The following is a 12181-nucleotide window of genomic DNA, read 5'->3' as shown; positions in this document are numbered from 1 at the left end:
GTGAGTTGGCTCCGCTGGTGGGGGAGGATGCCGATCAGACCTGGCAGGCCCAAACGTATTGTGAGGGTCTGCTGGGAGCGTTTGTCAGAATCCCCCGTCAGAAGGAGCTTTAACTCCCACCTCCGGCAGAGCTTCAACCATATTTGAGGTGGGGGACATTGAATGGGCCATGTTCCGTGACTCCATTGCCGAGGCAGCTGGTCGGAGTTGTGGCCGTAAGGTGGTCGGTGCCTGTCGTGGCGGCAACCCTCGAACCTGCTGGTGGACACCAGTGGTGAGGGAAGCCGTCAAGCTGAAGAAGGAGTCCTATCGGGCCTTTTTGGCCAGTGGGACCCTGGAAGAAGCTGATAGGTACCGACGGGACAGACGGGCCGCGGCTTCGGCGGTTGCTGAGGCAAAAACTCGGGCCTGGGAGGAGTTCGGTGAGACCATGGAGAACGATTTCCGGACGGCCTCGAAAAGATTATGGTCCACCATCCGGCGTCTCAGGGGGGGGAAGCGGCTCACAGTCAACACTGTTTACAGTGGGGACGGGGCTTTGCTGACCTCAACTCGGGATGTTGTGAGTCGGTGGGGGGAGTACTTCGAGGAACTCCTATATCCTACCAACACGTGCTCGGAAGAGGCAGAGTCGGAGAGCTCGGAGACGGGGCCTCCCATTTCTGGGGCTGAGGTTGCCGAGGTGGTTAAAAAGCTCCTCGGTGGCTATGCCCCGGGGGTGGATGAGGTCCGTCCTGAGTTTCTCAAGGCTCTGGATGTTGTAGGGCTGTCTTGGCTGACACGCCTCTGCAGTATCGCGTGGACATCGGGGACAGTGCCTCTGGACTGGCAGATTGGGGTGGTGGTCCCCCTCTTTAAAAAGGGGGACCGGAGGGTGTGTTCCAACTATAGGGGTATCACACTCCTCAGCCTCCCTGGTAAGGTCTATTCGGGGGTATTGGAGAGGAGGATCCGTCGGATAATCGAGCCTCGGATTCAGGAGATGCAGTGTGGCTTTCGTCCTGGCCGTGGAACAGTGGACCAGCTCTATACCCTCGGCAGGATCCTGGAGGGTGCATGGGAGTTCGCCCAACCAGTCTACATGTTTTTTGTGGACTTGGAGAAAGCGTTCGACCGTGTCCCTCGTGGAGTCCTGTGGGGGGTACTCCGGGAATATGGAGTGCCGGACCCCTTCATAGGGGCCGTTCGGTCTCTGTATGACCGGTGCCAGAGTTTGGTCCGCATTGCCGGCAGTAAGTCGGATACGTTTCCGGTGAGAGTTGGACTCCGTCAGGGCTGCCCTTTGTCACCGATTCTGTTCCTAACTTTTATGGACAGAATTTCTAGGCGGAGCCAGGGCGTTGAGGGTGTCCCATTTGGCGACCTCAGAATCCGGTCTCTGCTTTTTGCAGATGATGTGGTTCTGTTAGCGTCGTCAGGCCGTGACCTTCAGCTCTCACTGGAGTGATTCGCAGCCGAGTGTGAAGCGGCTGGGATGAGAATCAGCACCTCCAAATCCGAGACTATGGTTCTCAGCCGGAAAAGGGTGGAATGCTCTCTTCGGGTCGGGAATGAGATCCTTCCCCAAGAGGAGGAGTTCAAGTATCTCGGGGTCTTGTTCACGAGTGACGGACGAATGGAGCGGGAGATTGACGGGCGGATCGGTGCGGCGCCTGCAGTGTTGCAGGCTCTGCACCGACCCGTCGCTGTGAAGAGGGAGCTGAGCCAGAAGGCGAAGCTCTCTACTTACTGGTCAATCTACGTTCCCATCCTCACCTATGGTCACGAGTTGTGGGTAGTGACCGAAAGAACAAGATCGCGAATACAAGCGGCCGAAATGGGTTTCCTCCGCAGGGTGTCTGGGCTCTCCCTTAGAGATAGGGTGAGAAGCTCAGTCATCCGGGAGGGGCTCGGAGTAGAACCGCTGCTCCTCCGCATTGAGAGGAGTCAGATGAGGTGGCTCGGGCATCTGGTTAGGATGCCCCCTGGGCGCCTCCCTGGGGAGGTGTTCCGGGCACGTCCCACTGGGAGGAGACCCCGGGGGAGACCCAGGACACGTTGGAGAGACTATGTCTCTCGGCTGGCCTGGGAACGCCTCGGGGTCCCCCCGGAAGAGCTGGAGGAAGTGGCCGGGGACAGAGACGTCTGGGTTTCTCTGCTCAAGCTGCTGCCCCCGCGACCCGACCCCCGGATAAGCGGCAGATGATGGATGGATGGATGGATATATCCTCCACCAACCAGACTTACAACCCCCGACTAGGGTAGCAGAATTTCTAAGCATCTGTACCCCAAAACTACTATCAAAAATATATAAATTATTGTCTAAGATAGATGACGTGATGTAGTGGATGGGGCCACGTAGGTGGTCCCCTTTGGTTGCACTCTGCAGTTCCCTGCCCCTGTTTTAATTACACCTTAGACATTACTACTTATCAAACACACTCACACACACACATTAGGTCTTGGGGGGTGGTTACACTGAGTGGCATCTGGTGGGCGGGGCTCTTTGGGTATGTAGGCTGCCCAGAGTGCCGCGCTCCCAGTTCTACAAGTTTGGCTGCCCCTCAATTTTAATTGCTCACTATTAGAAAATATTGAAGAGCCAGAAGGGTGAGGGGAGGGGTCTTCTTCGCACACCCCTGCTTCCTGGTGTCTGCTCGGGGCAGGAGGGGCCAGGAGGATTAATTAATTTTTCTGCTGGTTCGGGGTCTGTGGTGGCTGGGGGGTTGCTGGCCTCCTGGTGTGCCCGCTGCACTACACCCCAGCAGAGTCGAGGGAGGTAGGATGTGTGGATGTGTGGATGTATGGGACGTGAAAGTGTGTGTGGTAATGATTGGGCCTGGATCTGGGACTTGCTGTCGCCTGGCCTGCCTGTGTTTCTCCCGATGGGGCATCAGCGTTGCCTCTCCCCACTGCTCGCGACTTCACCCACCTGTGGGCACGTCTTGACTCCCAGGGCACTTGGCCAGGGGCGCTGGGGCAGGCGCTGACCCACTTTGTGGCTGTCTGGGGCGCTTGGCCCTCCTGGGTATTGGGTGGGGCCTCTGCCGGGGGGTTTGGGGGCGCTCGGGCTCCTGGGGCCCAGGTCCCGGAGTGCCTCTGCCCTATGCTTATGGGGGCTCTTTCCGGGGGCTTCCTCTGCAGTCTTCTGGGTGGATGCGTGGTTGCCCCTGCGGTGGGCTGCCTGGGTTCTGTGCTCTCTGGGGGCTGCTGGTGGCCTGGGTCTTGTGGCCCTCTCTGCCTGCTTCTGATTGCTTGGGGGGGGGCTGTGGATTGTGGCCCTGTACGCTTATACACTCATAACTAAGCACGGTTATCATGTAGGTCCTGTGCCATGGGTGTTGCATGTTCTCACACACACACACACACACACATTCATTAGTCCAGTAGCATGGTCACTAAGCAGTTGATGTATTATCATGTCGTCTCAGGTCATCTATATCCACAGCTGTGTTGTATGCGATTGCCGCTTCTTGTGCTTGTTTTTGTTTGTTTGTGTGTTTGTTTTTTCTCTGCTTGTCTGCTTTCAGGTGCTCCTGGTGGCGCTAAGGCTGGATTCCCCTCATAGGCTATGGATTGTTGTCTGTTTTGTTTTTTACAGGTGTAGCAGCTGGTTGTCTGGTTTTTGTTTCTATTTTTGTTCTGTTTCCTCTTCTTTCCTCTTCTTCTTTCCTTGTCCCCCGGTCCGGTTCAGTTCAGTTCATGTCATATATTGTAAACAGAAATAAATAAATGGGCATCAAGGGGAGCTTTACATTTATAAAACTTCCCTTGGCAAAACAAATCTGTTTGGCATCAAAGGTATTCAGACTACAATTCTTCTGACATAATGCTGAACAGGACAAGGGGAAAAAAAAGTAAAGAAGACAGTTCTGCCGAAAGCCAGGGATAGACCTGTTCTAAGTTCTATACTTTTTAAAATGGGCGTGTTTATCAACTATGGAATTAGAAGATTTACAAAAATGGTCAAGTGCTAGATCTTCATCTGGGATTTTAACAGTGTCATATAACTATTCAACAGATCAGTTAAAAAAAAGCCTGCTCATGGAGATGTTTCAGGATCTGGATACCAAGCGTGGACCTAATGTTTTCATTTTTGCAATTCTGATACAGGCTATTGAGCAGTGATAACTAACACCAAGTTCAGATACTGCGGATTTTCTACCTTTGATTTGTTAAGATTGAGCCAATCAGGGACAACCTTGAAGGATCTCTTTGGTTTTGTAGGATCAGTAATTACCTGAGAAAGGTTGATATTGGTACACACCTTTTTTAAATGATCAGAGGCAGAGTTCAACTTGTTTAAATTAAAATTGCCACACAGAGATTGGGTTTAGGCCACATGCACACAGAATGACATCAACAAATATAAGAATTTTGAATATATGTAGAGGAATGATACTTTGAAATGTGCTCATTGCGGAGTTATGATCAGTTGAGTAATGAAGGTTGAACTATTCTGGGAAAGAGGTTCTATTCCCAGCATCATGATGGACACTCCTGATATAGAAGGTTTCGCTAACGCATTGGAATTGTTTTACTATTTTCATATGCATGTGCAATGAAGAATTGCTTGCTGCTGATAAATGCAAAGAAGAACAGCTTACACATAGATGCTCACATATAGGCTGCTGAATGCAATGAAGACCTGCTTATCAAGTAAAGTTCAATGTCAATGTGTAATATTCAATTAGGATTTGCAAAACAGTGAAGTTAAACAATGAATGGGTCCATAGTCGGCATGAGAAGACTACAGGAATATTTACCTGGGTGTACGTTCAAACAGAGATGAGAAAATTGCGATAAATAATTGTTTGTTTGTTTGTTAGTATGTATATGAATGTTATGTGTATAAACTGTGTTGAGTTATAGTTACTCAGTAGTGTCTCAGTGAAACAACCGACGGGGGAAGCCTTGCGGTGACAACAAAAGCAGTGTTTTACTGATCAGTCAAGTTGCTCCAGTGTACTCCATACAAACTGGTTGGCTACTGAAGGGATAGAAAATGGGGAATACTTGTTTTAAAGCAAACAAGGAATTAGATGGGAAAAATACATGTTTTAACGGGACCCAGACAATATTAAATACTCAGACAGATGGGAGAAGAAGTGTAGTTTTGTACGAAATCACAAAATTATTACATAGAATTAGTGAAATCAATTGAAGAATGCCTTTCTGAAGAGCTGTTTACCATAGATGAGCAGCTTTGCGACCAAGCACATTGTAGATCGCTTTACTGCCAAAATGATCTAATTTAATGGATTGGTTTAGACATGCATAACAGCATTTTAAGAACAAAGAGAGAAACAAAAAGGGACAACGCTTCATGGTGGAAGGTGATGTATAAATAACTGTGTATATGATGAAGGGGGTGGCAACACCCATTCCGAAATCGCGCCATTCCGACATCCCGCTATTCCGACATCCCACCATTCCGACATCCCACCATTCCGACATACCACCATTCCGACATGCAAACGTCCCACCATTCCGACATCCCACCATTGCGACATCCCGCTATTCTGACGTTCAAATGTCCCACCATTCCGACAAGGCTTTCCGTATAAGGAAATGTGTGTTACTCAACAGGTGAGTCCCTTCTTTCTGTTCATGCAATTTATATGTTTAACACATGTTTATAGACAAGCGTTATTAAAAACACAAAGTCTCGGCAACTGGAGGAGGAGAAGCAGTCCGCGGTGGTTTTCAATCACACACTCCAATGCCACTTGTTTCAACTTCCGAAAATTTAATCCAGGAAAAAAAGGCTTACAAACATGGACCAAAACGGCTCCATAACACGCACAAGAATCCAAAAGAAACGAAAGTTAACTAAAAGAAAGCAAATAAACAGTATGAAGTGGTCAAAATTGGTTTTACGCATGCCTATGTGCGTCTGGCACATGCGTCTTCGGGCTCTCCCACGTTGGTTTGTGGATGAAAGCTATATGTTCAGCTGTAATGTCATGTAAAAACAATCTCTACATGACATTTAGTCCCAGGTGTGACCAGTTAGGTCCTTAAGATATCAACAGGCTGTATAAAGCTACAACCGTTGCGGCTGTGTGTTTGTGCCAAATGCGCAAAACCCATCCGCGCTTCCCAAAATTGGAGTGAGTACTCATAAATCACGTGAATAACATGAATAAACGTTTTTACTGCATTTTGTTGTGTTTTATACGTTCTATGCTGTCATTTCTCTCTTCTCCTATTGGCAAGGCAAGGCAGAGTGCTCGCAACTGTGTCCTGTGCAGTAGCCGTGATATCTGTAATTGCAATTATTACTTTTGCATATGATGACAGCGTGCAAAAGACGCATGGGCTCTGTGGAGAGCTCCGCTCCAGCTGGCTGCTGTGACAGCTCACTGACACTGTATTTCTGCTTAATCAGTTTCAGTCTCGCCAGAGTTACATTAATATCTGTATTTTTATATTTGAAATTCAGGGGATTTTGATAATAGATTATTAAAGTTTGTTTGCGAGGCTGTGGCCTCTGCATGTGTAAAGCTTGTGCGCCAAACTTTAGGGCGTATTTGCGCCGGCATATCATTAGTGCAAAATGTTTTGGGTAAAAAATAGGCTATTAAAAGGAACTGTCGGAATGGCGGTATGTTAAAAAAAAAAAAAAACATACCGCCATTCCGACCATATGAGGAAAAAAGTGTCGGAATGGTGGGACGTTTGATAATTGGACAATTGGAGACCCATGTCGGAATGGTGAGATGTCGGAATGGTAGCATGTAACCATGATGAAGGAGAGACCATTTGAGCAGCACAGCCATTTCGCAGCACAGGGACAGCAATCCAAGTTACAGGATCTCCCACGTGGTATCACCTGTCACATTGTGTCAAGGCATCAAAAGAAGAAAAAATCACCAAACTCAAGGACAAAAAGACAAAGACTCCGGTGAACGAAGACAGAGGACTGACAAACCAGAAATACAAAAGGATTCTCGATATCAAGATCCAGAAGAAGAGGCTAACAATGCCACGAACACTTACGATGCTGGGAATGATGCCAGCAATGAACAGAGAAGAAGATTCAGTGTCATCAATCTGCATTACGTGCCTCTAATGAGGGGGTGAATATAGAATCCTCAACGATTACAACGTCTCTGGGAACTGTGACAACAACAAGGTTTAAACCATTTTGATATATATTGTAACTTATTGTCTAAGGAATAGTGCTGAAAATGAGGTAAATCTAATCCACCACTGTCCTTGGTCTTCTGTAGGGTTTTTAAACTAATACGTGGTGGTTTGTTTTTCCACAGAAATTTGGAGATGCATGAATCTAGTGACTTAAACCAAGTAGCAGATGGTTTTATGGGGATCATTGAGAACAAATAGTTAACTTTTGGTAGTATCATCATTTTAATGGATGTAACTCTCCCCATAAGTGATATAGGTAAGGACTTCCAACGAGAGATCGTCCTCTACTGTCTTTAATAATTGCACATAATTTAGCTTTGTTAGCTCTGAGAGCCTGGAGGAAATGTTTATGCCTAAATATCTAATATTTCCTGACTGTAAAGTGATCGCAGGTATATTATGGACCCTACAGTTAATGGGCAGAACTGTGGTCTTAGACCAGTTGATAGAGTAGTCAGAAAGTGCTGAGAATTTATTTATGAGTGTGATCGTGTGACTGAGAGACGTCTGTGAGTTCTGAAGGAAAAGTAATACATCATCAGCATAAAGACTTATTTTATGCTCAATATTTTGGTATTAATTACTCACAAACGGGTAAGAAAAGGTAGTATTGCCAGACCATACATGATCAAAACAGGGAGCGGAGGTGGTTCAGCTGCAAGATGTGAATGTCTGACTATAGTTTGTAAAAAGCGGGTAAGATAAGGTGCGAATGCCCGACAATGTATGATCAAAAGAGGGAGCGGAGGTTTTCGGCTGCAAGAAGGTCTGAATGTCCTCCCAAAATTCCTGAAAAATGAGTAAAAAAAGGGTGCAAATGCCAAACCATACATCATCAAAAGCAGGAGTGGATGTGTTCGGCTACAAGAAGATTTGAATGTCGATCAATAATTGCTTTAAAACATGAAAGAAAATTTTCGAATATCAAACCGCACATGATCATAAGCGGGAGAGGAGTTGTTCAGCTGCAAGAAGGTGTGAATGTCCACCCATAATTACTGAAAAATGGGTAAGAAAAGGTGAAAATGCCCAACCATACATCATCAAAAGCAGGAGTGGATGTGTTCGGCTACAAGAAGGTTTGAATGTCCGACCACGGTTTGTAAAAAGCGGGTAAGAAAAGGTTCGAATGCCCGAATATATACCATCAAAAGTGGAAATGGATGTGTTCGGCTGCAAGAAGGTGTGAACGTCCGACCAAAGTTTGTAAAAAGCAGTTAAGAAAAGGTTCGAATATCCAACCAAACATAATCAAAAGCGGGAGCAGAGCTGTTCGACTGCAAGTAGGTGTGAATGTCAGATCATAATTTGCAAAAAGCTGATGAGAAAGGGTGAGAATGCCCGGCTATACACCATCAAATGCGGGAGCGGAAGTGTTCGGCTGTGAGTAGGTGTGAATGTCCGACCATAATTGCTGAAAAATGTGTTAGAAGAGACTAGAATGCCGGACAAGACATCATCAAATGCGGGAGCGGAGTTGTTCGGCTGTGAGTAAGTGTGAATCTCCGACCATAATTGCTGAAAAATGTGTTAGAAAAGGTAAGAATGCCGGTCCATACATCATCAAAAGCGGGAGAGGTGGTGTTCGGCTGCAAGTAGGTGTGAATGTCCAGCCATAATTACTAACAAACGGGTAAGAAAAGGTAGTATTGCCAGACCATACATGATCAAAACAGGGAGCGGAGGTGGTTCAGCTGCAAGAAGGTGTGAATGTCCGACTAAAGTTCAAATATATTAACAAAAGCGGGAGGAGAGGTCTTCGGATGAGAGTGGTTGAGAATTTCCAACCATAATCTATAAAATGCGGTGAAAAAAAAGGTGTGATAGAACACTAAAAGGTGGAGCGGAAGTGTTCGGCTGCAAGAAGGTGTGAATGTCCGACTATATTTGGTGAAAAGCAGGTGAAGGAAGGTCTGAATGCCCAACCTTACATCATCAAAAGCGAGATCAGAGGTGTTTGGCTGCATGAAGGCCATAGTTTGCCAAAAGCGGGTAAGCTGCGAATGACCGACTAAATATCAACAAAAGGTCTTCGGATTCAAGTGGGTGTGAATATCCCACCATACAAGTATGGTGGAGAGGAAGCTGTGAACAGCCGACCATAGTTGGCAAAAAGCGGGTGAGAAAAGGTGCGAATGTCCAACAACACATGATCAAAACAGGGAGCGGAGGTGTTTGGCTGTGACAAGGTGTGAATGTCCACCCAAAATTAATGAAAAGCGGGCAACAAGTAGGTTTGAATGCCCAACCATACATCATCAAAAGCAGGAGTGGATGTGTTCGGCTACAAGAAGGTTTGAATGTCCGAGCATAGTTTGTAAAAAGCGGGTAAGAAAAGGTTCGAATGCCCAAACATACACCATCAAAAGAGGGAGCGGAGGTGTTCCGCTGTAAGAAGGTGTGAATGTCCGACCATAGTTGGTAAAACACGGGTAAGAAAAGGTTAAAATACCCGACTGTACACAATCAATAGCGGGAGAGGAGGTGTTTGGCTACAAGAATGTGTGACAGTCCGACCATGGTTTGTAAAAAACGGGTAAGAAAAGGTGCGAATGTCCGACAATGTATGATCAAAAGAGGGAGCGGAGGTTTTCGGCTACAAGAAGGTTTGAATGTCCGACCATAGTTGGTAAAAAGCGGGTAAGAAAAGGTTCAAATGCCTGACTATACACCATCAAAAGCGGGAGCGGAGGTGTTCGGCTACAAGAAGGTGTGAAAGTTCAACCATGGTTTGTAAAAAGCTGCTAAGAAAAGGTTCGAATGCCCGAATATATACCATCAAAAGCGGAAGCGGAGGTGTTCCGCTGCAAGAAGGTGTGAACGTCCGACCAAAGTTTAGAAAAAAGAAGTTAAGAAAAGGTTCGAATGCCCGAATATATACCATCAAAAGCGGGAGCAGAGCTGTTCGACTGCAAGTAGGTGTGAATGTCCAGCCATAATTACTCACAAACGGGTAAGAAAAGGTAGTATTGCCAGACCATACATGATCAAAACAGGGAGCTGAGGTGGTTCAGCTGCAAGGTGTGAATGTCTGACTATAGTTTGTAAAAAGCGGGTAAGACAAGGTGCGAATGCCCGACAATGTATGATCAAAAATGGGAGTGGAGGTCTTCGGCTGCAAGGTCTGAATGTCCAACCATAATTTCTAAAAACCGGGTAAGAAAAGGCTCGAAAGCCCGACTATACACAATCAAAAGCTGGAGCGGGAGGTTTTCAGCTGCAAATCCTTCACTCAAACCAAGTGAAAACTGCTTTGTCCTTCATATTTATCAATGTCTAGATCGACTTCAACAAAGAACAACATTGTACTTTGCAGTAAAGAAAGAGCAAATCAAAAGTTGTAGGAATCCGAGAATAAGCTTATTTTCATGAGTTCTGCACGATTATTGATTTTACTATAAATGAATGCCTTCACTCAAACTATGTTAAAACTGCTTTGTCCTTCATATTTATCAATGTCTAGATTGACTTCAACAAAGAACAACACTGGATTTTGCAGTAGAAGAAAGAGCAACACTGAAGGATCAGTAATCCGAGAATAAGCTTATTTTCATACGTTCTGCATGATTTGGGATTTTATGTATAAAATGAATTCCTTCACTCAAACCAAGTTAAAACTGCTTTGTCCTTCATATTTATCAATGTCTAGATCGACTTCAACAAAGAACAACATTGTTTTTTGCAGTAGAAGAAAAAGCAACACTGAAGGATCAGGAATCCGAGAATAAGCTTCTTTTCATACGTTCTGCATGATTTGGGATTTTATGTATAAAATGAATTCCTTCACTCAAACCAAGTGAAAACTGCTTTGTCCTTCATATTTATCAATATCTAGATTTACTTCAACAAAGAACAACATTGTATTTTGCAGTAGTAGAAAGAGCAACACTGAAGGATCAGGAATCCGAGAATAAGCTTATTTTCATACGTTCTGCATGATTTGGGATTTTATGTATAAAATGAATTCCTTTACTCAAACTATGTTCAAACTGCTTTGTCCTTCATATTTATCAATGTCTAGATTGACTTCAACAAAGAACAACATTGTATTTTGCAGTAGAAGAAATAGCAACACTGAGGGATCAGGAATCCGAAAACAAGCTTATTTTCATACGTTCTGCATGATTTGGGATTTTGCTATAAAATTAACACCTCCGCTTCCGCTTTTGATGGTATATATTCGGGCATTCGAACCTTTTCTTACCAGCTTTTTACAAACGATGGTTGGACTTTCACACCTTCTTGTAGCCGAACAACTCCGCTCCCGCTATTGATTGTGTACAGTCGGGTATTTTAACCTTTTCTTACCCGCTTTTTACCAACTATGGTCGGACATTCAAACCTTCTTGTAGCCGAAAACCTCTGCTCCCTCTTTTGATTATACATTGTCGGGCATTCGCACCTTATCTTACCCGCTTTTTACAAACTATAGTCAGACATTCACACCTTGGTGCTGAACCACCTCCGCTCCCTGTTTTGATCATGTATGGTCTGGCAATACTACCTTTTCTTACCCGTTTGTGAGTAATTAATCCCAAAATATTGAGCATAAAATAAGTCTTTATGCTGATGATGTATTACTTTTCCTTCAGAACTCACAGACGTCTCTCAGTCACATGATCACACTCATAAATAAATTCTCAGCACTTTCTGACTACTCTATCAACTGGTCTAAGACCACAGTTCTGCCCATTAACTGTAGGGTCCATAATATACCTGCGATCACTTTACAGTCAGGAAATATTAGATATTTAGGCATAAACATTTCCTCCAGGCTCTCAGAGCTAACAAAGCTAAATTATGTGCAATTATTAAAGACAGTAGAGAACGATCTCTCGTTGGAAGTCCTTACCTATATCACTTATGGGGAGAGTTACATCCATTAAAATGATGATACTACCAAAAGTTAACTATTTGTTCTCAATGATCCCCATAAAACCATCTGCTACTTGGTTTAAGTCACTAGATTCATGCATCTCCAAATTTCTGTGGAAAAACAAACCACCACGTATTAGTTTAAAAACCCTACAGAAGACCAAGGACAGTGGTG

Source organism: Leuresthes tenuis, unplaced genomic scaffold, assembly GCF_036924035.1.
Source record: "Leuresthes tenuis unplaced genomic scaffold, fLeuTen1.0.hap1 SCAF_8, whole genome shotgun sequence".
NCBI classification, from domain to species: Eukaryota; Metazoa; Chordata; class Actinopteri; order Atheriniformes; family Atherinopsidae; genus Leuresthes; species Leuresthes tenuis.
The sequence above is the reverse complement of the archived record's forward strand: the minus strand, read 5'-3'. Positions refer to the sequence as shown.